Genomic DNA, 27,769 nt, shown 5'->3' on the forward strand with positions numbered 1-27,769 from the left:
CTGAGCACAGTGCTGGTAGGGGTAGAGAAGAGAAGCAGCAATGACTGTACAGACCTCCCAGGTAATATTCAGTGTGGAGAGCCACAAAACACTGATGTCACTTACCAGGCACTGATTGCTAGAGCAGTTATGAAATAGAAAAGAGAAGAGAAAATTCATCCGTTAAAATTAGTTTTATCCTGGTAGCTTCTGCCAAAAGGTGGAATGTGCATGGCAATGGAGGCAGCAGAGGCTGTTGGATATGAAAGAAAAAAGGCAAAATAGGAAAAAAAAGTGTAAGCAAACAAAAAACCTACTCATAGATTTGAAAGTAAATATTTGAACAAGTTTGGATGTTTTTTGCCTCACTTTACAAGCAAGAACCCAAGCAGTTTAGTTCTAGTTTAACTTTCCAGTTCCCTCATTCTCTAATAATAGAGGTGCCTGATAAGAGACGTCAGAGGTGCAGAAAAACTTCCAGATGAAGAGTGATTGAAACAGCCTGAGACTTCTTTATTTAGAAAGGAAAGAAATAGATGTTCAGCTGGAGACATTCAAAGCAATGAATGGCTAAATGGAGGCAGATAGAGCCATAAGAGTTCCAATTCCCATCAAAGAAGAGGGCATCCTTTCAAAGTAAATTTTAAAAACTCCCTCCAAACCAGTAGAGACAATCACATTACTATAAGTCCAATCGTCAACCACTAGAGCTTGTCACTACAAGGTACCATTAAGTTAACAAACTTGGAAAAATACAAGAGAGAGGTATGGATGAATGACTTTCTGATTTAAATACAAAAGAATGGGGAAAAAAACAAGCCTACCCACTACAAAATAAGACCTCTGCTTGAAAACAGACACCAAACTTTGTCCTAATGTCTACACGAAGAATTTTTTCCTAAAGCTATGCTATTTGGTAGCTATCTATCTAACACAGTGGGGTGGTTTTTTGTTACAGACAACATTTGATGTTAGCTATGGACAGAAATAAGGGTCTTGCTCAATGGACCACTGCATAGCGTTGCTCATGTTGCACCTCCCAGGAAGATGAATTAGGTTTTGTAATTCAGAAAAGCCTTCTAATTAGCTTTTTTTTTTTTTTTTCTCCTGGAAATTATTCATTTCATACTTGCCTTGTTCTGGGAAAGGGAAGAAAAACTATGTGATATGGGAACAGTTTTCCTGATGGCTGTTTTAATTTCATCCAAATAAGTCAGCTCTCTTTTACATGTGCCTGTCTTCTCGATGGTCTGCCTATTGCTCATAGGTAACTTTGCTCCTAGATGTCTACTTCTGCGTTCTTTTTCTTCCTAACCACAGTTTAAAAGAACCACTTCTGGCATGTCTTGGTCTAAAGGAGTAATACTGTAATAAACATTTTTTGATCTGTATTTCATCCCATATTTTAAAACCAAAAAGTTTTTTACTCTTTTACTTGCTCACCCACTCAGCTGCAGGAAGAAACTTTTCGTGCAAGATTGGAATGTCAACTGGTTGCCAAATAAAACAAATAAAATGTCTCATTAATAAGTTGTGTGTGTGCTTTTAATTATTGTTTTTTTCCTGAAGCCCAAAGAAGACATGAAAACTGTCTTGGGATATCTACAAACCATCAGAATGTTAAAAAAAAAAAAGTGCTATTCCTAAGCTTTCCTCTTCATGTGAGTAATAACATGTGGGGGGAGATAGAAAAGGGGAACAGGTCTCTACTATTTCTGGGGAGTTCTGTGTGTGTGCAACTGCAGAGAGTCACACAAGCACAACGTAATTTCAGGTGAATAAAATTACACCAATAAATCATCCAGAATTTGAATTGTTATGTATAACATTCTTATATGTTATTTGTACTTTATGACTAATTGCACAATAATAACGACCTCTGTTAAGCTGCACGAATACTAAGAATTATGTTCATCATCTGAAAATTGGTGTCTGAACCTTAGAAAATTGTTTGTAATCTTAAAGCATAAAAGATGGTGATATATTATCAAAAAGAATGGAAAATATTTGGATTATAGTGTTTTGCAACTACATTTTTAAAGGTTTCTTTCAGCTGATCACTAGATACAATTGTAGGTAGAACCAAAGAAAATCAGTTTCAGAAAATGTTCTAGTCAGGGAACAGAATCTTAGATATTTATGAAGTTATATAATTTCCCTTTTCTCATACATCGTCACTTAATAAATCCTTGTTTCTTACTGCTCAATATCACTTTGTACAACTCCATTCTGTTTGATTTGAGTGAGACAGCAATAAAAGAGCATCAGAAATCCACCCTCTGCAAGAGACTTTCTGATTGACCTATGAAAAGGACAGGAAGTTCAACAGTTTACCATTCAGAGAAGTTATTCTCATAGAGATTTATTCCTTTTCCTATTCATACTATGTTGTAGTAAACATACATAATCAGCAAAATATAGATAGTAAAGGATTTAGAAAAGCACAGTTTAAGCTTTTGTGAAATATCTTCTGCACTGTGCAAAGAAAGATGGATCTACTGAACCCTGGAACTGTGAGCTGGCCATAGAATGATGTTTAGATGGTTGTGAAAACACATCTTTTCCTCAGGGGAAAATGTTAATTCACATATCTACTGTTTATATAGAAATGAATTACCATTTCCTTTTTTTTTTTTTTTTGAGCTTCAGCTATTATAATTGGGAAGAAAAGAAAATTCAAAACATTATCTGGAGGTGTAAATCCAAGGTTAAAACACAAAACTTTGTAAAGCAATAAAAAAACCCCATAACACTTATGAAGGAGAGCACACAGGAAAAAGAAAGTAGCATTTAGCAAGACCCATTTCACCAAATAAACTTCTAAAATGTATCCAGTAAAACTTAATCATAAAAATCACTGCCTTTCTAAACACCAATTTTCTGTTTGTAAAAGTGACTATGATCTAGCAGCACTGTGTTCTTGAATATCTTTGTATCCACCTTGAAAATCATGAAAATGGCCAAGTATCCAGAAAAATCATAATTTAAGATAGGATACTTGGAAGTTAAGGGACCAAAATCCAAAAGTTATCTTGGACAATATACGCTATATATTTTGGTGAAGAGTGGGAGAGACAGAAAGGAGAAAAATCCTGTTTGCAACAGAACTGTATAGCTTATCGGATTTGGATATCTGACACCTCACAGGGGAATTCTGCAGTGTTGTAACAGCAGATTAATTTCTCTCCTCTTTGTGAACTAAAATACCTAATAAACTACTATGGCTCATTTATTCCTCTAGGAATTACTGTTGTTATCTCCAAGCTTCCAGGAAGACGTGGAAGCTGGAGAAGAACCAGATATCATTAGATAACCAAAATACAATTAAATAAATACACTTAAAAAAAAAATTAGGACCTCTGATTTAGGCTGCAGTTGTGTTGGCTGGAATGTGTTAGAATTTAACTATATAACTTCAAGATGATAAAACTGACTAGTTGATTACAATGTGCTGCTGTTGTATCAGTTGTACTTAAATTGTAATCTGGAAGTAATACAAGGAATTACAACATTCTTAGCAGCTGCTTTGTAAAGGCATAGAAAATGCCAGTTCGCAAAGAACTTAGTTTAGATTATAAATGTCAAGCATTCTGCTAAAAGGAATACTAGGAGAAAGGAAGTCATGGTTTGAAACAATGAAGGGACGTTAAAACACAATCTACCCGTGGTTTTCTCCAAATTGTGCTTTTTTGCAATTTATAATCTTTTAGCATTTGGAAATCTCAGATCACTCATGCTTCCTGTATTTTTCTTGTGCTTATCACATCTTAAATGTTCTTGTCATTTTATGTGGAGAATTAGAACTGATACATTGCTAAGTTCTCTAGGAAATATTTAAGGTTCATGATGGATAACTCTGGAGAAGAATTAAAGAGTAATTGGTGAACATAGAAGTAAAATCTGCACTGAATGTCTGAAAAATCCCCATTATAAATGTTTCTATCACAGACTAAAACATAGAAAATTATTGCACATGTATTATTTTACATATAAGCAATTGCTCCTTACTTCAAGTAACTACTTACACTTTTTCTGTGTCAACAACAGGGTTTTTTTAGTGCCAAGATTTTTTTTCTTTAGTTTTAACAGAGGAAATAGGTTCACTTGAAATTGCCTCAGTGCATAAAAACTTCTAACAATTTGCAGAATACCTGCATGGTTTAAAGTCAAAACCAAAATGGTCAGGGACATGTATTCAAGGAATAATTTACTCTAAAATCTTGCTTGAATGGCAATTATCTTTATCACCAGAAGTTTCTATTACTCTTACTTTTTTTTTTAAGTCAATATACATCTCATGAAAGTATCAAATTATGAGGTTTAGAGATTGAAATTTTGTATTATCTAAGGAATTGGGATAGTATAGTAAAAGACTTCACACATGGCTTCATCAATGTGTTTTAAAACTGATAGAAAAGTTGTTAATCCAGACCGCCTCCATGTACCTTTAGAACGGAGCATAGCTCTTCGAAGCAAGTTTGCCCTAAAGACCACATTTCAGGAGTCTGTCAGAGGGCTATATACACAGTCCTTTGTTGAGGATACTTACTTGAAGTTACAAAGAAGTTTCACAATGTTGGTGCTTCCTCGGATTCAATTCCCCTTGATTTGAGTTATGGTTCTTATTATCATACATTTCACTGCAGCGTCTTACACCAGGTTCTAATGTTCCTTTCTGAGCTCTGCCTACCTTCTAGTGTTAAACAAAAAAGAATAAAAAATGTCACATCACCTGATCCATCCTGTCTTTCAACTTACTGTCTTTCAACATGTTGTCTTTCAACTTAGGCACAACTGGAGCGGGGGTTTTTTTTGGTAAGTTTAAGTTATCCAGAACCCATGTGCAAAGATCAATTTTTTTATTTCCCTCAAACTATGATCATAGGGGATAATGAGTTTCTTGTCTTAATTTTTGCTGATTCAGAAAAAAATTCCTGGTAGACTTGTGCCAAAATTTATGCATTTTAAAAATTATTTTCAAGAAACAGAAATTAGCACAACCTGAAATTGTCCCAGTATATTGGATTTTCTTCAGTGAAGGGGTATCAGTGCAACTGCCAAGTCTGATCTTGCTGGTTTCTGTTGTTTCTTAATATTTTTTTCAGTTTTTCAAGTATAAACTCATCTTCTTTTAGAACTTTCCTTCAGTTTCAGTTTTTAATTTCAATACTTGACTCAGGAACAAAAGATTCCATTTTGTCAGGGAGAAGGTATGCTTAACTGGAATGGAAACACAAAAATTACATGATAAAATACCAACTACAAAACAACAACCAGTCATAGTAATTTCAAAATAAATGACTCATAAATGATCATAATTTCTAGTTAGGGCAAATGTAATTATTTCCTTTAACTGTCAATGACTCTGATGTGCACAGCTGTAACTCAGTGATTCAGAAATTCTAATTCTCAGTATTGGACCATGAACATTGGGATTGCTTTACAGTAGCAGTATATAAAAGCTAGTCTTGCAGCTCCTAGGACACAACTGCAGTTCTTAAGACACAACTTGATTGTCCAGGCTGTTTTCTTGAATAAAATGTAGGACTCCCACTGGAAAATGGTTCTTACCCCAGAGTCAGAGAAAACATCTGAGACAAATTAGTGCATCAGAAACATGCCTATTGAATAAATCATATTTGTTTGGGAACTTGACGAAAAGGAAATTTTTAGTGCTATCTTTAGCAGTAGGATTTTGTTGTTGTGAAGTAACCTTAGATGTAATGAATTAATTGTAGTTAATTATCTCCCCTTTTACAGTAAATAGTATGATACTAGCACAGTAACAGTACTTTCAGATTTTGTCTACGGTAGCTTTAAAGGGCAATGAGCTAATAAAAAGAACATGTTACATCTTTTACTGATATCTGTAGCACCTCAAATGTTATGTGACTTGCATAACACTTTGCCGTATCATAAATCACAACATTGAAGAACGTTGGCCATGCTCTAAAGACAAACATGAAACTTTTTTTAGAACAAAATAGTTAGACTTAGATTTTAGTTTCACATCTCTCCAAACCAATGCCTCACTCACACTACTGATTTGGGTTTTTTGAACTGCTTTGATTCAGGAGGCTAGCAGACTGAAAAATAAGATTATGTTTTTAGTGCCGGACCCTAAGCCTGTAAAATTAATGAATGACCTCCCTTTTCTTTTAAGCCTGGTTTAGGTTGGACCCTCAAATCTAGCAATAAACTACTAGCAAAATCTTAATCATGCCTAGTGCTTTCCCTCTTTTCTCTGTGCTCTTTATTGCAGGTTAAATCCCCATTTCTCTTCTCATTGCTCTTTAAGATAAGATGTCTGAAGTAATGGAAATCCATGGGGGATAAAGACTAATCTTATGAGATACAAGAATATGGGTCTAATAGATCATGGTAGACTCAGTGGGCACCTTACACAGGGAAGACAAGAGTACATTGAAGGCATTACACATGGGTCCATAAAGCAAAATAGGAGTATCGTAAGAGTGTGGTGATATGGGAGGTACAGGGAGCTGAGCAATTATTTAACTAAAGACAATGAAGAAGGCTTCTCCCTTATTTGAGTTTCAGTATTGGCCCTGAAGGCTTTCAGAATTAAGTTGAATTTCTGCTTTTGCCTTCAGGACATCCTGGGCCTACAGTCCTGCAAATGGATTTAATTAAAACAATAGTATGTTTCTTAACCCTATCTCCTACGCAAATGAAGTTCTGCCTGAGACAGTTTCTCTTTCATTATGTAAAGGTATTTTTTGACTGGGTGGACACCTCTCATTATAGTGCTTTGTTGACTGTAAACAAATTAATATATGCTATGCAATTGTGCCTTTTCCTGGCAGACATAATGGAGGTGCCAGTTTGCACTGCTTCTGCATGGTTGTGAGTCTAAGTCTTTACAACATGACTTCTGAAATGTCAACATAAAACATAAATGAAAGCAATGAATGGGACTCATTAGCTTGTATTAAAATAAATTTTGTAAGAAACATTGCTGCAACTGGGCATATTATCCTGGGAATATCGAACACAAATCAAATGCCTTCAGTTTTGAGGACTTCAAAGGAGTGTGTTTGTAAAAGGAAGTAAACAAAACTTCTCTTAGATACACCAAATTCTTCTGTCAAGATAATTTAACAAAATACAGTATTTAGTTATATTCCTTGCTAGATCTTTTTGTTCTGCTTATATAACAAAAAAATCTTATGTCAAATAAAATGCATTTCACACTTAGTCTTTGTATCCATGATACTAGCCAGTGGGAAGGACAGTTTGTGTAATCCAGTAGGAATGAAAGAAGACAGACACCCATAATCCCAGAAAGTCTAGTTAATCTCTGCTCTTCATGGTAAGGATTGATCAGATGCAGCTGGAATAGCTCCATGAAATTTGTGCAAAGTTGTTGAACAAGGCAGTAGGTTTGTTAAAGTGGTTAGCAATCTCCCCTCTGGAACAAGATAAAATAAAAAAAATAAACAAACCTTTTTACCTTCTTTGATCTCCTGGAGTGGAGCCCTTTATAAACTATAATAATCATCTACTTCTTTTAGCACCTCCCCAAACAATACAAACATAGATGTCATCTCATGTGAAGATTTCCACATGATATTTAGATTCAATATTTTAAGAGCTGCTGCTAGAATACAACGGTCAGCAAGTACTAAAATAAAGATAAATATAAACAAATTAAGGCAAATGGGAATAATGACATGTATCACACATATCTTCCTGAAAGAAGGAACTAAGCACAAAGGACAGTGTACTGTGGTTTTCTACTGCAAATGTTGTTTGTGGGTTTTTTATAACTCTCCTATGCCTGCGTGAAATTTGGTCAGACATAGTGCCTTCTCCATTAAACTATCACAAAACAACAGAATGAACTGTGGTTCCTGTAACATCTGAAAGTAACAGAGCAACTATTATATGACCTCATTAACAGCTTATGCATAACCTTGGCTGTTACAACTCCGTTTAGTGAACAGGGAATGTCAGGACTTCGGCCATAATCTTTCAGCAAATGTGCAGTTCAAATTCCCAACTTAATCTTTGCTGGACAGCCATCAAGGATAAGCAGCAGAGGCCATAACTTCAATCCTTATACTAATGAGAAACTCTCTTAATACAGGCTGATTGTTTAAGTATGCACAGAAAAAAAATCTCAATCTAAAAACCTACAGGGAACTTTCATTCAATTTTAAAATTTGCTGTAAACTGTCTGCAAACAATGACAAGCAGCTGGTTTACGTTGTTTTGTTTGTATCACATTATCTGACAAAAATGTTGATGAGGTCAAGTTCTGGGACACTCCTCTGTGTGTTATGCTCAGTCTGGATTTAAGGACAACATATATTTAAATCCCTCCTCATATGCACTTATGAATAATACTTCAGGATTCCAGGATGAGCTATGCAAGTCCTGAATGTGAGCAATGGACATTAATAGATTACTGAATTATAAAAATCCCCCCAAAACAAACCAAACACATTTTCTTGGTCTGCCTGGCTGCACCTATGTTCGTCTGGTTGGATGAACCATTAGCTAAGCTGTTTGCCAGGAAAGTAGATTTATCACTCAGCATTAAGTTATGAGCAATAGTTTGTTAGATGAGACACAATAAACTACACGTTGGAAAACACCAGAGTTAGGAGTAATAGCAACCATGGACTCAGTCCTAATGGAGTAAAGCTGAAGACAAGGGTAACACAGGCAGCTTGGTATGCATTCCAGCACTTAGAAACTAAATTATTCAAATGTGACAAGGAACTGGTAGAGCTGTAGGTCTGGGTCTTGCTGACCTAAAAAGTCCAATTATTCCAGATATTCAGCAGGTGCCCACTTTAAGCATGTAAGCCATTCCTCTAAGTTCAGCCACTTTAAAGTGTGATAGAGGAAAAGTAGATGTTACATACTCCAGACAAATAAGGGGAAAAGGACAATGACTGTCTGAGGAGAAGCTTCTTGGGGATAACATTGCTGTTCATCTGATTGCTCTTATCTAAAGGAATACCCGGATTTTTTTCATGAGCTGGAGAAGGATTGGTGTGAATGGTCAAAAATTATTACATGATTATGAGCCATTTATTGTAGCAACTGAAAGTAAGTGCAGTGAAAGGTGTACTAGAAATATAGCAGTATGAAGGGTTTGATAAACTTTGCATGACTGGACTTTGTACCTCCTTTCTTCCAGATATAGACACCACAACAGCAGCCTGTTTCAGGACACAGGTAGTGAGCAGCTCACAGAGGAGCCTCAGCTTCCATGGGGCCAAAATTTGGTGGCCATCTTGTTAAGCTGTCTCTTCACTCATTAGCTCTGTTGACTTGTTTTTATGAGTCTGCCTGTTAGTTTATATTTTTATGTCATAAAATAACATTTTTAATCTTTACACTTGAAGGATGGGTGATGTAGGAGTGTGGTGTTTATTCTTCTGGTGTGAAGAATTAATTTCTATGGGGTTACATTTCTGCTGGAGCAGTGTTATCAATAGGTAATTGCAGAGAGCTGCTTACTTTATGATTATAACTTTAAAAACTTGTCAAGGATGAAAAAAGCTTGGATAGAAAATAATTTTAACGCAGTATAATAATTTCATAATTAAATGTGTGTTTATTTTTTTAAGCAAGTAATATGTATATATACTTTATCTTCCTGGGAGTATTTCAGTTCTCCTTTTCAATACAATTGACCACAGTTTTATGTTGGCTCAGTGAATTCCCTCTAAAAATGAACCTCCATACACCATACTGATCTGAAATTAGGGAACTCATTTAATTAACATTTACTTTTTCTTTAAAATTTTGCCTATAGACTAAATCGTCAAACGCAGAAAAAAATGTACACTTGTTTTAAACATGTTTTATTTGATTAGTGAGTTGGACTACATCTTAAAAGATACTACTTCTTAAAATAAACTAGAAAAGAAAAGCTACAGAGTAGTAAAATATAATCAAATTATCCAGAATGTGGAAAACTCTCCTCCATGATCAGAGGAAATAACTCTGTCCATTCAGCTCTTCTCTGAGAAGAAATCTGAGCAAATAAATGGCCTTTGTAACATGACCAAAAGTCAACAACATTCAAGCTCTCTCTCAAACCCACCAATGTTTGTGTCTAGGAGGGCAACATTAGGGCAATTACTTGATTAAACAGCCAGTCCATTTTGTTTATTTGTTACACTCCTCAGAGGAGCACAGTTCACTCTCACGGGAGCACTTGTGTATCCAGTAAATAGAAGCAGGTTAATTACATGCCTTAAAATCACAAGCCAGAAAACGCTATCCCTTTGTTTCCTGCTAACCCACAAGCAGGAGCAGAGCTGGAGGAGCCTTGCATGTCTGGGTGTAGACCCTGCATGACTCTGAAGCTGCCTAGTTTTGCTGGGGATGTAGCTTTTTCCTTGCACAGTTGTGGACAGATTTGCACAATATGAATATTCTGAAACAGGTACAGAGTTCATTTATGACAACTAAATGTTATTAGTGCTCATTGCTTTTGTGAGATCACTGGAAGTTTTTCTTGTTTCTGAATACCTCTGCCACTATTACAGGTGTAATACTTTTGGTTTTTTTTTTCCTTCTGGCCTCAGATTAACTTGCTTTAAAAGTTTTTCATTCATTTCAGGTTATTCTGTCCATCTATTTTTATTTTTAAAAATCCCTTATGGTTCAAACCAAATCTCTGGCAATCAGCACCCAACACAAATACTTACTCTAGGGGAGGGTTGGAGAAGGTTTTTTTCAGGATCATGTTGCTAGAGTCTTTGTCAATACCAGTCTTGAAGAGGAGTCTCCAAGAAACCAGAAGCATGGCATATTTCCAGCTCTGCTTGCCTCCAGTCTACACAGACACCTCCTAGGCAGCAGGTATAATTGTAGAAACGCTTGCAGGCAGCCTATGGACACGGTATGCAGGTGTGTCTGAGAGCATCCAAATTGCCTAATGCTGAGCTAATAGCATGTCAACAGCATACTGGGCCACTAGCTGTGCTTAAGAGATAGTGTCTTATTTTGCTATGGAAGCAATACCTGCAGCCATGTTGCCATGGTCACTATCTTGGCATCTTTCAAAATAAAATGTAAAAATATCTACTGTTGTTGGGGATTTTTTTTCTGTCTTGCTTCTTTCATGTATCTTGTTCTTGCCTTTCTCCTGTCTTACACACCTAGAACATCAGCCATGGAAGGCCTCTGTCCAACTACTTTTCCCTCCTGAGTAGACTCAGAGTATGCCAGTATTTCTTGACAATAGGTCGGCTTGTGATTTTGTCAGGAGTATCCATTTTGCATATAACTGAGATGAGAGTAAGCTTTCTGATCCTGGTCTGACTTCAGCCATAGCAATACTATGACTACTGCTTTATATATGCATATATGAATAACATGTCTTGGGTCTAAACTCCTAGAAAAATCAAGTTTTTGTTGCTTCATTTTCCCTGGATCTTACATTAAAGTGACCTATATCAAAACTGTTAGTAGATAGTGGTAGAAAAATATTGGTATTTATCCAAAAATGCATGTGCCAAAGTCTAATTATTGTAAATCCATAAACCACTGAAATAATCAGAAGAAAAGATTTTAAAAACATTTTTATATGTGGCTGTGATATATTCCTGTTTCACTGTTCAAAGTTATATTTTCAAAGATGTAGAAAAAGGAAGATATTTCTTCATTATAGAAGCAAAATCTTGCAGAGTGGATCTAGATGTTTCCAGTTTTGATTAGACACCTGTTATGCTGGAGTGATTCTGTATGAATGATGTGCATAATAAGGTATATCACAGAGTCTCACAGCATTCTCTGCTCAAGCTAAATCTGATGCTTCTGACATATTTTGTGTACAGAATGAGGGGTATGTGTATAGTATATCAGATGTGATCCACCTGTGTTTTGACTGTGGAGGTTCTTTCTAAACGGGGTTTGCACTGAAAACAGTGCAGTGTTTAGCCTTCTGACTCAACCTGATTGCAAGATAAGAAGAAAGGAAGGAAGCAGAGGTGATACAGAATACAGGAACATGTCTTCATTTAGATGAATGCTCCCTACCACAGTGTGCTGCCTAAATTCAGGGGGCTGGAATTTTATTTTCGGTAAACAGAACAATGAGGAGATAATTAGATGTGCACTGCTGGCTTATATTTTGCTACTTTGCTGTGAACTGCAACTCTCTTAGATTAACTTACATTTTCTCATAAACACTTTTTCTTTCCTGGTTTTTTTTTTTTTGTTAGGAGATTGCTCATCTTTCATTAGCCAAAAGGTGAGTCTTAATGTCTTTCTATACCAATATTTCCCCACAGTTGCAGTACTTTGGATCCAATAACAATACGTGCTCTGTTGCTCCACTCTGAATATAATGATTCATTAATTCTTCAACATAACTGTATAATTATTTTAATAGCATATGATATCCATCTTTATTGATTGCAGTAAATATTTCATCCTGAAAGTTAATTTTCTACTTTATTCACATAGAACCGTAAGTAAACCGGTGGAAATTGTCTAGTACTAAGCTAATGCTCAGGATAAAACAACAGTGCTAAGAGCCAGTATTTGTTCAGTTATCTTTTTTGTCCTATGTTTGGTTTATCTTTTTAGCACCTTGAAATGCTTTCCTTCAATACTGCTTTTGGCCTTTTCAGTTTAGAAGGTATATTTTTTCTCCTGGAAAAGAGCGGAGAGGAAACAAAACTGAATGTCAAGTTGCAAAATAACAAAAAAGTACTGTGAGCTGGCAGACTGGTAGCTCAGCAAGACAGCCCAGAATAGCTGTTAAATTTTACCACATCACTGTGCATCTAGTCATTCAGATGCTCTGATCAAAAAGAGAAAATCCATAAAGAAAAACTTCTGTTGAAAAAAAAAAAAGAAAGAAAACAAGAAAGCAATGGTTGACCATTAAGTGAGAAAGAATTAATAAAATCACTAAATTAAAAATCGCTGTGTCTTATTAAACAAGTATATTGTTGCTTAAGTTGTTGGCAGACCCTCAATTGTAATACAACTTTTTCACCCCAGGGGTAAGAGTCTTTGCAGTAGATTTTCAGCACTGGTGCCAGACAGTGAAATGAACTCCCACAGGAACTAGGAGCCATCATTTCTTTGACCTTGGTCTATTTAACACAAGCACATTGCAGCATGTACATGTGATAAAGTAAAATCCACCAGACAAAACAATTTTACTTCTCGAGCAATTTCCGCTTTGGGGAGATGAGAAGAAGAAAACCCACGTAGCAGATGACACTCCTGTCTCCCAGAGTATTACTGGCAGGCACTGAGAAATCATGCTAATAGAAGTACAGTTGTAACCCTTACACAAAGGTCTAGACAAGAAATACCTGCCTGAAAATAAAAGCTACTAAAGTGGCTGATTTGCCTTAAAAACAGAGTTCTCTCAGTAAATCTTGAAATGATCACATGCCACTGTTCTCTGGTCTTTAAGAGATGGCAAAAACCAGCACTAAGTGAGGAAAACCTTTGTACTCACTCCTTTTTGTCCTTCTTGATAAAGCTGCCAAATTGTTAGTCTTTGGCTAATGCTGTTCTTTATTTTAGTGTATCTATCAAACAGATCTCTTGGATGAAGTAGCAGCTGTTATTAGTCTAAAGACTTGTCTTGTTTTTGTGAACTTCTGATTCACATGCAGAAGCTGTCAGCCAGGCCAGAACACCTTGAAGATGTTTTGGACTTGGTTCTTGGGCTGCACAGCTTCCCTGGAGGTCACGTATCTGAAACGTTCCCAAAGTTTAGAAGCAAAAACTAGCCTCTACTTGACTCTGCCTGACTTTGTTGCTTTGATACCCTGTAAGAAAGTGTTGGTATATCTCCCCATTTCTTTAAAATCCTTAGTACTTAGGAGAGTGCTATAAGTGGTGTAGGAGCAGATGCACCCTCCCCTTGCTGGCCAGCAGGTCAGCTATTGAGTGTTTCTTTCTTACAGTTGTGATATCTCAGTCTGTCTTTTCACTGTTGACACTCTGGTTTCTTCCAGTTGGGGAGAGGAAAAAGGTGCTTAAAATGGAAGACATCAAGGTGGTAGAAAAAGAGTTAACTCCTGGACCTAGCTTCTGCAGTAGTCCCTGTTGCTGTTGGGTTGGAGTGCTCTGTGCTCCAGGTCATGTTTGCATTGTAGCATTACAAGCATTCCTGACTCTGCCTTTTTGCCTTTCCACTCTGTACACCGGTATTAATGACCATCCTGCTATGCCTTGACATCTTCATGGACATATTTCATGTCTTTCTTGTGGACAATAAAGTCTTCAAACACAGAAAAACCTCCATCTGTGAGTGGTCTTTTACATTCACAAACATGGCTGTAAGTAAGGTTAAATATTTTCAGTCTCCATGTTTTCCTTGTTACTCCAGAGCACATCTCTCTCCAGTTTTACTTTAGTTTAAAATGAAGAAAGCTTCTTTTAATTTAGTGCTAGCCATGTGGTATTCTAGGAAAGGTTGAGGGACAGAAAAGTGTAGTACATTTATGATATACACACATAAAATAAACAAATTCCAGGAAGTTAAGAGAAATCATGCTAAGAGGACATTTCCATTCCACAGCTGTGAGAAGGATGCTTTAGCTGTAAGAAAATTGTGCATTTTAGATTTTCCAAACAGAAAGATAAGAGCCTGATCATCCCAAATCTTCTGTAAAATTACAGGTGTGTTTTGTTTTGTTTAGTGGGGTTTTTTGTGCGGGTTTTTTGTGGGTCCCCTGCCCCCAAATTAAGCAATTAGCTATTCTAAGCATTGACTCCTCAATACTGGCAGCTAAAAGGAGGAAAAAAATCACAATTATGTTACTTTTTTCCTGTCTCCTGTTGTATTTTTTTCTTATCCTTGGGAGCTATTAAGTGCACAAGTCCTCTCTTACTGAAACAGCCGTAGAAGAGTGTACAACTGCACAGAGTTAAGAAATGGTGGGATCCTTTGCAATGTGGAGACTGAACTGTGTTTTGTTGCTGTATGCCTGACAGAAGGCATTTTGCATGCAAAATTCTTTCTCTGATAGACTTACATACACATAGACACAATATATACACATGCTCCCAGTATTCATCATGAGTATGTTTAAATGCAGATGTTAATTATGTTTTGAAAGAGAAGAAAGCACCATCTCAGATATCACTGTTAAAAGATGCTGATTTGTTAATAATTCCTGATACTTTCAATGCCTGACAGTTGACTGTCCACTAAATCTGTTCTTTGAAAAATACTTTTAGTATTAAAACTGACTGAAATGACTTTTTTGTCAATAGTTGCTACTAAGCCTTCAACACTATGTGGAAAACTTGACAAATATGAAATGAATTTTATCCAAACTTTTTCTTTAGAAAATCTTTATAAGTATTTTGGATTTTCGTTACCCTCATCACTGATTTCTAAGGAATATGTGTGTAAAATGAAACAAATCTGTTTCTTCTCTTTCTTTAGCTGCTTCCTGGTGCTGCATTGGCTCTGTTTCATGATGAGCTGTTGATACTGCAAAATCTGGATTGCGGTGTGCAAAATAATTCAGTTAAAGAAGCAAAATGATTCAAATATCCTAATAGTCAGCAAAGTGGAGGAAACGAAGAGACCTGTTTAAAATAACTTGCTGAAGTTTCAGAAAGTTGGTACTTGTTAAAGTTCCCTGGACTTTCTTTTTTTCTGAAGATCTGAGTTATTGAGGAGACTTGGTAATATTTCAGCTTTAAGAAAACATTTTTTTTCCCTTAAGTTTGTAGAAGTTTTTTGCCTTTTGATATAGTTATAAAAGACTGTTATTCTAAAAGCAAATATTTGCTTTTCTTAATCATCTTTTGCTAGGAACATGTTCTCAATGGGAATGAGAGGCTACACTTTTCATATCATCAGGAGGTGTAATACAATAAGAAATACAGCCCTAGAAAAAAAAGCATGGTGTTCTCGTTGGAGCTTTTATTTGTAAGCATTATAATATCCCAAGTGTTAGAATTCGTTCTAATCTAGGGAATACGAAAACAAAATCTACATGACTATCTCTGTTTGCACATTTACCTGAAAAATGCTGCTATGGTAACAGGCAGAACTGACATCTACAAAGTTTGCTGTATTAGTAGAAAAGAATAAAGCTGTCCTGTGTTTCATACCTTTCATAAAGACAGATAGATTGTCAATATATTTATTGTATAAAAATCAGGAAAGAAAATTTATATATTCCTCTATATAAAAAAATTAAACTAAGCTCTTCCATTTCACAGAGATAAATTAATTTTGGTTTAGAGATGGCACCGCGTCACAGTGTACAAAAAACCCCACATTGCTAGATGTTCCCTCTTGCCATTAGTACATCAACTAAGAAAAGTTAACTGATTTCCATTTGAGCAGTGGGACAAAGACTTCATGATAATTGTCTGAAGATGCTAGAGGCTAGGAGGTAAAGCCAGGGCCATGCTCCATTGCAAATAGACTTTCATGACCAGCAGTAAACCAACTAATTAATAATATATTTGCTATTAAACTATGGTATATGTACTATTTATCTACAATGCATGCCTTTAATAGCTAAGATCTAGGAATTGAAATACATGTTTCTTCATTTTGGCTTTCCCAAATGTTTATGGATTTCTATGTAAGTAATACTGAACTATTTTAGATTTATTTGAATCACTGTATCCAAATTACACTCTAAATATAGAATCATAAAATCATAGAGTGTGTTAGGTTGGAAGGGACATTTAAAGGTCATCTAGTCCAACGCCCCTGCAGTAAGCATGGACATCTTCACTGGATCAGGTCGCTCAGAGTACCATCAAGCCTGACCTTAAATATCTCCTGGGACGGGGCCTCCACAACCTCTCTGAGCAACCTGTTCTATATCTGCCACCCTCATAGTGGCATATCCAGCACATTAACTTCACCACTCAGCTTGGTGTCCTCATTCTTTTTGACCCAGTGTGAAAAAATATAACAGTTAAAGATTGGTAAAATTAGCTGATAGTCGACTAGTTTGTCTCCATTATTATTATAAAACAAAACTTTGAGGATAAAATGCACCCAGAAATGGGAGCTACAAAATGCCTGAAGCTTTGCTGTGTGCTTAAGGAAGTTCATTTGTTTGCTGTGTGGAATAAGAGCATAGCTTAGAGCTGTTGTGGCCTTCAGGCCAAGAGAAAGGATGTCAAAGTGGGCTGAAGCACCTTCACATGAAGGAAGCTGAATCCCAGGAGACAGTAAACCAGCCTGTGAGATGGAAAGTAGATGTTATGCATATGTGGTTAGATCTAGAAGCATGTGAGAGAAGTTAAAACCACCTCAGTTTGATCTATGTGGTGAGGCTATCCTGCCCCTAGTAAAGGCTGATTTTAAAACACTTCCTCATATGTTCTTAATCCTTCTTTTTGAGGTTAACATTTCATCAGTATAAGATGCTGTATGCCAGTTTAGCAAAGTGTGGTTTACACTAGCTGACACTGTCTCTGCATTTGTCCCCAGATGTGATGCCTGTTTTACACACTTAATCTCCACAGTATTTACTATATCCAGGGAAACAATATACCACAGGAACCACTCCATTTCTTGGTGTCAGGTAACATGGTAACATGTTTGGTTAATTAAAAGAACAACCTAAATAAATATTGGAAAAGTTCCATTTTGCCCTTAACAAAATAATGTTAAAATCCAAAATAAACTTGTGAAGGTAGGTAATCTTCTAAGACTCTCACTTGGGGTGCCTTCCATTGACTTATTACAAAACAACAGCTTCTTGTTGCTGCTGACAAGTACAGGAGATTATATGAGAAGCAAGAGCTGGAGAAAAAACATAAGATTAAATTTCTTGTTTCTCATGAATGACTGGGTACATCTTTATGTGGTCATGTCTGCTTTGCACACATCTCAGCAAAGGTGACAGGGAAATAGATGTGTCCCATTCTTTGTTAGGTGAAACCTAAACAAACTAGACTTCACATCCTGTGTTTCCCACAAAAGTATTTGTTATCTTCATGAGCTCTTCTAAACATCTCAGCACAGAATTCAATTGCATGAATTATTTGCTAAGTAGATTTCTAAATACTATCATTACTCAGTTAAATGAAACAAGGTCTCTAAAACTTATCAGCAAATTTTCTTAATTAAAAATACCACTAAAATAAATATAATATCATAGGGAAATGGAAAAACATAATTTAGTTTCACACAGAATGCAATAATGATGTTCTGCTCAGCTATGTAATTTTTTTATTTACCCCTTTTTTCCAATGTGAACCTATGTACTACGTAAAGCTCTTTTAACAGAAGTTCAGGTTTTGTCAGAACTATTCTAGCAAAAGAACAATTTAGCTTTTGGAAATGTCGTGCCATGATGCATTTCTGTGAATGAAAACAATTTTACTACTTAGAGGTAACGAACTGGATATAATAACTAAATTACCGGGGTCTGGAAATATGATCGTTAACATAAAGTATTTCTAAAAGTAGCTGACAGTTTTGATTACTTTATCTCCCAGTGAATTCAGAGATATGTTTCATATTCCTTTGCTGCCTGAATTCTACTATCACATTCTTTTTCACTTATAAGTCTTAATAAAAGCCAATTACATTTGTTTTGTTTCGAGAAAAAAAAAGTAAAGTAAAGGGAAGTATCCAATAGTTGCATTGCATATTCCCATTTGACCTATTAAGGAGGAAATGAATGAAAGCCACAATGTGTAAAGTTTACTGAAGTGTGAAGAGCTTTTAATAAATCTGTTAAATAACCAGTGCTTGAAATTAAGTTATCAAAATTCTTCTCCACTTCGTCATATTGTATCAGGATAAACTTTTGTATTACACTGTAAGACACAATGATTTCTTTACTGATTGTTCTGGGAAATGCTGCATGATGAAGACATTCTGAACAAACTGCGTTCTTTCTGACTGTGCTGAAATTAAGGTATAAAAAAGCCCACACCTAAATGGATACAGTTGTTTTTCCCTAAAACCCAATAAATAATGGTATTCCTCAATCAATTATTTATGTAGAAATACTTTTCTTGCCCTGCCATCTGCCAAAATAGAGTTGAATGTGATTTCCCTGGCTGCAATGGAATAAGATGTGTATCAGGGAAATAAAAGAAATTGTCATAAATTGAGCTATATCTTCCATTATTGATCACAGATTTGCAGTTACACCTGTCAAAGCAGCCTCTGCCCTCTCCAGTAATATTTATAGACCACTGAATATTAGATCAGTATTCCTTTCACGAAAAAAACTACCATTAGCTCGGATACTGAGATCCAAATGTCAGACCTCATTCACGCATCCCAGTCATGTTCATGTACATTCAAGAAAAGAGCCCTTTGTAAATTTCATCATTAATCTCCTTGGAGGACATTGTCTAATGTATCTCTAAAATATCTGTACTATGACTTGGGTAATGGCAATACATGCCTTGTTTCCTCTTGCCAAGAATACCAAAGTATAGTAATTTTTGCACCAGTTGGGTTGCCTAGAGGCTGAGGGAATAATAAAGGCCTACCAAACAGTGCTTCTCTCTTTCAGCATTATTTACCTCCACTGAAACCTCTGCACTGATCACTTCTGAACCGAACTCCTAATTAGAAAATAGTCAGAGGAAATAATTTCCAGGGCTTATCTCACGTAACATTAAAAACAGGTGGAGGATATTTTCCATTGTTCCTTAGCTCTGAACTGGTTTTTATCCCTAAATCAGATATTCAGAGCATTCCCTACATTTCTAGATCTTTAGACTGACATTTCATTGGCTCAAATGATCTGAATAATGGAACATTTCAGAACCTTGTGTATCTCTATGCTTTAGATGAAATTCAGGTCCAGTGTAAGTCACTACAAGCATATGCAAACCAAATAAGCTCATCAGAAATTATAGTTCTACCAAACAGACTAAAAATACGCTTAAGTTAAATGCTTACTCACTGGACTGGGTTTTCATGTAGAAGTCTAATATTATACTTGAAATCAGTAGGCTTTTGGACAGATACTCTTAGTTTCTCAGAATCTATAGAAGTATTTTAAAAGAAAATTTGTCAGATTATGGAATTTTTAGGTCTTAGTATTTTCCTGCTCTCCTAGTAAAAAGATGTAAAAAATAGCTTTTATAATCACTTGTTCTTCAAAAATAAGTACGTAATCAGATTTTTAAAATATATATTTGTTCTTAGTGATCTTAAACTGCATTTTACAATCTACCACTAGAAGCCAGACACATTTGTCCACATAAATCCCAATGATCTTGTCTATTTCCATGCTACACACTAAGGAAAAAGAGGAGAGATCTTTATCTTTCCATTAGAGTGTGCAGGTGAACCAAGTGAGATTTTTAACTTGTTGAAAGAAAAAGTTTTTTAGAAATATAGAAAATGGCAGAATCAGTAAAGAACAGGCTGCCAGAGTGGGTCAAACGAATCATCTGCCTGTGTTTTTGTACTGAACAACATAGAGTTTTTCATATGAAGGCTTGCTTTCCCCTTTTTCCTAGGGAATGTGGCACAGACCACAGGAAATGAAAAAATGTTTATTAAGCTGTCTCCAACAGCAACTAGATGCTTCCAAGGAAGATATAAATCCCCATATTCACTGGGGGAGGAGGAGAAAGGTAATACTTTTCTATCCTCAGGCAAAGTACATAAACAAGGAGAGAAGAGTCTGTTTTAAGCTATTCCTGATGCAGTGAAGCAGTGCTACCAAAATTAAGTTTGGGAACTTGCCTCACCAGGATTGTCAGCACATTTGGTTCTAGCTAAATTTTACAAAAAATTGAGTATACTAGTGAAGAGCCATGGGTTCAAAAACAAATATCAGTGATGCCCTGTGAATCTGGACACAAAACCAATGTCTGATTTCTTTCATCATAGGCAGGATATTTCTGGTTTCAAGTATTCCATTCTGTTATGTTCTGGCCTCATTTCCTTTTGAAGTCAAAGTAGGATGCAGTGAAATAATTCAGACAGCTTTTCTAAACAGGAAGAACACTGTAGATCTACACTCAATGACAAAGCCATACAGAGGGTTTGGGAATCTACCATTTGCATTTAATTGCTGAACCAAACAGCACAGCTCATATACCTACAGGTCCTCAGTCTAGGTGTATAGAAAGAAGAGATGGAGAAGTGAGACAACCTTTAGAAGGTGCTACTTTAAGCATGTCATTGCTTAATAAGAATTTGCTGGGGGAAACAAAGGAAGAGTAACTTCGCCCAGCCTGAAATGCCAGTTGCAGAAAGGTGGAGAATAGGTCAAGCAACGCTCTGCCTCAGGGCTTGTATGTTTTTCCAGAGCCCTCTGATTCATTTGTGCCTTTTTAAGAGCAAAGTGCCTATGGTTAAGAAATTATTTGGCTAAGGTTGTATTCATTGCTTGCTTGCCAAATTATGCTTGAAGATGTTAAACCAGAGGCCAGAGTGCCTACAGTTGGATGGAAAACAGAGGAAAATGTCTGAGGCACTGAAGGTGCTGAGAAACATGAGGCCCCGGTCTGAGCACTCTGGTGTCAAAAACTACTGCTCTGTTTAGTACTCTACAGACCTTGAACTAGAAAGAGTCCACCTGCATTGGCATATAAGAATAAGCAATTGGGGGTGCTGAAGAAGACTGACATCCCTACTGAAAAAAAAGTGGTAGGATCCTTTATTAAAAAAGATGGTAGGCTATCACACTTCCTTTTTTGACTGGGAGAAAGAGGTATCCTCTGTCCTTGCTTAGGAAATACCATCAGCACATCAGGCTCCTCCAACCACTACAAGAAAGAAAATGTTGTAACTTTGTGTTTATCACCTCATCCTGCATCTTGTTCTAGCCATTTACCATCTTCCCACAAAGTAGGAGGGCCAAGAAGCAGGAACTGAAGACACCACTTTTTGGATACAGGACTAGTCCAGCCACATCTGTACAGGTCATTGAGGAGTACTCACTTCCCTTTACAAAAGTCTTTTGGAAAGAGATAGTTTAGTTCCTGCAGATCTGCATTGCAGGGCCACTTCTGACAAGAACAGACCTGATAGGTCTGTGCTCAGAGCCTTTTAGGCCCAGTTGGAACAAGGAGAGCATCATCATTCAACAGTAGCAAACATCCTGCCAGGGACATTGACATCTCCATCTCTCCACCAAACTGAGTGACATTTATTTGGGTCCAAGTCAGGGACTTGTGCTCAGGTTCCAGAATCTGCCATGTGTACTGATTCTTTCCAACTCTCCTTTTTGTAACTGTTCCACACCAGTGTTCCCACATGTTCTTCCAGCCATTGGCATGCATGATTTTGTCATTTGTAACTGCTGAATTCATTGCATAAATATTAATAAGCAAGAGTGTTATAAGACATCAAAGTGATATGTGATTCACTAAATCATTTTCCTACGAAGTACTTTATAAATGATGCATTAATTCCGTCAGGATGCAGCTCTTCAGCATGGCTCATTAAGTCTGGCAGTTGCCTACTTTTCTTTTGATCTTCTGCATAGGGAACGGAAACAAAAGCCATTTTTATCTCCTCAAGAGCATCCCCTACCACCTGCCCTGGAAAAGAGCAAATAATATTTTCCATTTGAAGGGTACTTTTTTCCCTATCACCTGAGAAGTTCTTACACTGAGGAGTTTACATGAAGCATGTTTATAAATTTACAGGCTTTTGGCATTAGTCTTTCTCTAAATCAAAGTACAATCTGGACCATAATGGCAAACTGTGGACCTGATGGACACAATAATCCCAAACAGGTAGCTGGGATTTTTTCCAAGAGAAAACACTCTGGTTATTGCAAAGCTCAGTCTCCATCTGACAAGTCTTTAACAACAAGTGAGGACCTTAGCTGTCTCATTAGAGCTGCATTTTGCACTCTTGATGAGAAAAGTGAGCACTTGTAAGAGGATACGAATAAGTGCAGTTACCTTTACACAATAGATCAGTTGTAAATGCTGTTGTACAGCAACCATTAAAAAGTCATATGCATTACATTTTGAAAATACTTTCACTTTAAACCTGGTCAAACGAATTTTCCATGTAGAACATGCTATGTGTCTAGTGACAGTTCTATTATTTTTCAGCACTGCGCTATGATAAGGCCTTAACGAGTGGTGCTCCAAATGACAGCAGCTAAAAGCTGCACTGACTTCTGGTTACATGTGGTCAGGCTGAGCCCAGTCAAGTGAAGCACTCCTCCATTGACGACTAGCTGATGCAAGTGTCAGAAATATATCTGCCTCTCGAAGTACTTCCCCAGCGGGTTGGTTTGGTTTCCTCAACTGTCTCCGCATTGTCTCATCAAACTCCCTCTCCAGTGGTAGACCAAATAGCCAGTCTAGAAGATGACAGCAAGGTCTGCAAGCATCTCTCTGTTGTAGAGGTGTGATGCTGCATGACAGTTTGAGAATCACTCCTGGGGGCTCCTCACAAACCCAGTGACGGTACTTTTGGCTCTGGCAAAAGGAGGTGTAGGTACACTGGATGCTGCAGTACAACAACTAGTATGTCAAGGATGATGGCATAGGGAGGTAAGCCAAATGTCAGATTTTAGATTCCCAAAATCATAAATGGAAGCTTGGTGACAAAATGAGAGTTTCAAAAAAGCCAACAAAAATGAAAAAAAAGTATGAAAGTAGCTTACAAATGACCAGGAAATAAACATAAACAGCTATGCCTATAAGAAGCTAAATAGAGCCAATACTAGATATGAATTCTCAAAATATTATGTATACTCATCCTAGTATATCATGTTTGTAGTATGATCACCATAAATACTCGTTAAAGGAGTGTAAAAAGAGTGGTATTTTTATCGAAGATGTCCATCTAAACTACACCAGTGTCATGCTAAACAGCTTCTTTTCAGTATTACTAATACTGTTCTCAAATTTCCATGATATTTTCATTCTCTTCTTTGCCTTTATTTTTTTTTTTTTCAATTTCTCACATACAACTAGATCCATTTGTATAGACACAGAAAAAGAATCTAAATGAAGGGTTACCTGTAAAACAGATGGGAAAAGTCCATCCCCATGTTCTCAGAAACGACAAGCGTGTTGAAGAAGTTTTAAAATAAGGAATATTAGGTATTAGTGAAGCAGAGTGCTATTGATTCTCAGTCAAAATTCATTACAGTATATGCAATTAGCCACAATTGCTGAATTTCAGCTACAGGCAGCTGTGGATTATGAACAATGAATAATTAAAATGTAATTATCTAATTAGGATGTCAGCAAATACTATGTTTAGCTAATTCAATGAGTTATTTAAAAATGTGATCCTGAATAGGTGCTTTTTAACAAAAACTTTAAGGGCCTATTTTTAATATTGTTCCATCCTATCTACTACTTTTTGTGCTACATGCTAGCAATAGCAGTAATGAGGTTTTGAGCTGGATAATTTTTTTAATTGGACCACTAGCTATTGGTTCCACTACCTAACCACTAAAGAAAATGATAATCCTTGTATTTGTTTGAAAAACTGTGCAGGCAGTTACTTTGTTCCTGGTTTCTTTTTCTAGAAGCTCCTTACATCTCACACCAGCTCTATTTTAAGATCTTTTTAACAGATGTTGTCTATCCTACACTATAATGAAAAGAGGAGAATATTTTCTAACAGCTATAACACAGCCATTATGGGATGAATAATCACACCCAAGAATCAATACCTATACTGCATATATACAACTGCGGTACCCAAATATGCCTCCAGCACAGTTATTCCCAGTGTTCAATACATTCACACTGGAATGGCATTGCCATACCTCGTCCACCATTCCTACCACAAGTATTTTCCACCATGGACAACCACAGCTGTTCCTTCATAGGTGAAGTGCAGCTCTCACTGAATAGCTTTCTCTTTGTAATATACCAGCATGCCAATAGCCATAAAATATATTTTAATTTTCCTGTAGCTTAAGAGATAAAAGTATTTGTTAATACAAGTCATGAGCTAGGCTCTGCAGTCACAGAATTTTCATAAAATTTATATAAGACTGTATTAATATATGTCAATTATAGAATACTATCTTGGGAGAAATTTATAACTCCTTGTTAAAACAAACTAATATTTTGCAAAATAACAGCTAAATGGGATTAGAACAATCTCTCAATGTAATTGAATGCTTTTTTCCCCTAGGGTGAGGAAAAACACTTTCCCTTGTCATGAAAAAGACAAATCACGATCAGTCTGTCACATATAATTTGACAATTTGCAATGCTTGAACAGCAGGAGGCCAAGGCACATATTTCAGACATTGCTATTGATAGAAGCGTTTTACAGTAGCTCCCAATTTCTATGCTGGATAAATGTCCTGGTTAAAAACCAGTTGTATAACAGATAACCATGAAGGCTTGGTGCACTGGAACCAAAAGAGTTGCCTGATTAGTTTTGGTCTTCAAGCTGATAATTTTTTAAACATGCATGGGAAATCAACTTCTACACTCTGAGGATCAAGCAAGCTAACAGGTGTACATCTTGGCAACTGCAAATGGCATTGCAAAAAAAGGGGAACCTTTCTGAATAAATTGCCAGCTATGTCTTTAAGTAAATGAATGGCAACCTGTGCTAATGCTAAAATAAGGATGCAAAGCTTGCATCTTCTTTTGAAATTCCTCAAAGGCACTTAACAAAGTGCCCCGTCTCCCTTCTTGCAGATAATGGCCATCTTCAAAGTCAGAACTGTCAAATACTATTGAAACTACATTTATTTGACCTATGGGAAGACATGTTATAAATAAACATATTTCCACTGAGTCACGATTTTAAATTCCTTGATATAGAGAAAAGATGAAAAGTAAAAAGAGATAAAGAAGATCAAATCTCTTCCTACTCATGTAATGCCAAAAAAAAACCCTAAATAAAACCTGAATTTATCATAAATACTAGAGCTTAAAAATACTGAGAAAACAGTAAAAGTGTTGTTGTCAAAAGGATAAAGCAAAGGTACAGTTAGCTTTCCACTAATTAATTTAAATTGTGGTTTTATTCTGAAAAACGATGGCATGGGATTTCACACTGATAATCGCACCATAATTTCCACATAAAGTACATTCACCTTTCAAGTAAACAGTTCACTTTTTTTTTTTTCCTCTTCCTACAAAGCCCTGGAAACACAGCCTGCCCTCTGAAATGCAAGCCAAGTCTTCTGCTTCTAGTGAATCATCACTAGTTAAAGGTTCAACCTGCTCTGTCACACGTATTCACCAGCATTGTATGTAAGAAGCTGACTAAAACAATTCTGTTTGCAATAAAATAAGAGGTCAAATTAAGTCTCCTTCATTTCCTTCCAATTAGTGACAGTGCAACTCTGTTTTATCTTGGTTTTGTGGGGCTTGAAGGGTAGGAAAAGCAAGAATTAGAACCGATTCTGCCAGGGAAGGAAGCAGCTGAGACACTACACCAGTGAGCACATTTGTAATGGATGTCATTTTTGCAAAGAATAGCAGCATATTGGAGGTAGGAAGAGACCTTGGATGGTCATTGCTCCAGATCCTGATTAGATGCCTTGAAATACTCTCTGGACCAATTTCTGAATTTATCAAAATGATCTTGAAAAAGGATTTTGTTGCTGGATTTGTGCTGTGTATTCAGGTGCTTGTAGCTGGCTGCCCATAGGGCAGTCAGAAAGGCAATAATACTTGTTTTTCTTGATGCATGGCTTGCAGAAGACCTCTGGTCACATCAGTACACAAACTTGCTGTGGATCAGACAATAGTATCTTCCCTCCGCAATCTCCAAAGCTAAACTACCCTTTCTAGCTTTCACCAAAGTGTAAGAGAAGTATCAGGTCAAAACAAAACTCCATTTTGCCAAGCTGATGCTGGCAGCACCCAAGACTGGAAAAGTGTAATGTCAGGTCAAGCTTTAATGATGCTTCTCCAGGATACTGGGCTCATCTCCAGTACAGGCAGCTCAGAGATTTTCTGAGCCAGGTCTGGCAGCATCCTGCGGCAAGGAGTTAAACAGCTTGACTGCATGATACTGATGGAGCAGCCTCCCTGGTTTCTGCGTAGTCTGTCATATTCTAGGTTCATTTAGCATAATTTGCCTTTTCACTGGAAGAAACAACCAGCAATTGATCCATACTCTCCTTCCCTATATTTTATATGTATCTGTGATACTCTCCCTTAGTCATCTCTTGCTAGGCTGAAGCATCGTATCCTTATTCATTGCATCTTACATGAATGGGTATCTTTCTAAATCCCTGAGCATTCTTCCCCAGACATTTACTTGTTGATACATTATACTTTTTGACATGGGGGAGGGGAAACAAGATGACACATAAATGTTCAAAATGTTTGCACATAAAGGTTTTGTAGAAAGGCATTTTAAAAAGCTGTTAGCTGTCTATTCCTTGACATCAGAAGGTCTCAGGAGGTAAGTTCCTGACTAAAGCCTCTTGGCTCTTCCGACCTCATAGAACTGGCTGGGTTTTTTGGGTGTTATTACAAGCCATATTTCTAATTCTTAGACCTTGTTGTTGGAGTACTCTTATTATTTGAGAAATGAGAATTTTATCAGAAAATAAAGTAGGATTGCAGCCCTCAAAGTTTGGAAGACATGTCTGAGAACAAAATAGATCTGGAAAGCAAAAGAAAAGTCATCACTTTTTTGTTATTTGGGGATGGTGGTTTTTTGATTGTTTGTTTTATATTGTTGTTGTTAAGTTAAAGGGGAAGTCTTTGAGGAAATACAGGACTGATGGGTGAATAGCAGAGTCCATTTTCCAGGCAGTACATGCATGCATACACACATAATATGTACATAATCACATATTATTGATAGAGAAGAATAGGCTTTTTCATCAGTCATTTCCCTGCACTAAAAAACAAGCCAAGTTTTCTTGCCTTCTTTCATATGCTTGACTCTTCATTTCTT

This window comes from Gallinula chloropus (genome assembly GCF_964237585.1).
Source record: "Gallinula chloropus genome assembly, chromosome: 2".
Classification (NCBI taxonomy): domain Eukaryota; kingdom Metazoa; phylum Chordata; class Aves; order Gruiformes; family Rallidae; genus Gallinula; species Gallinula chloropus.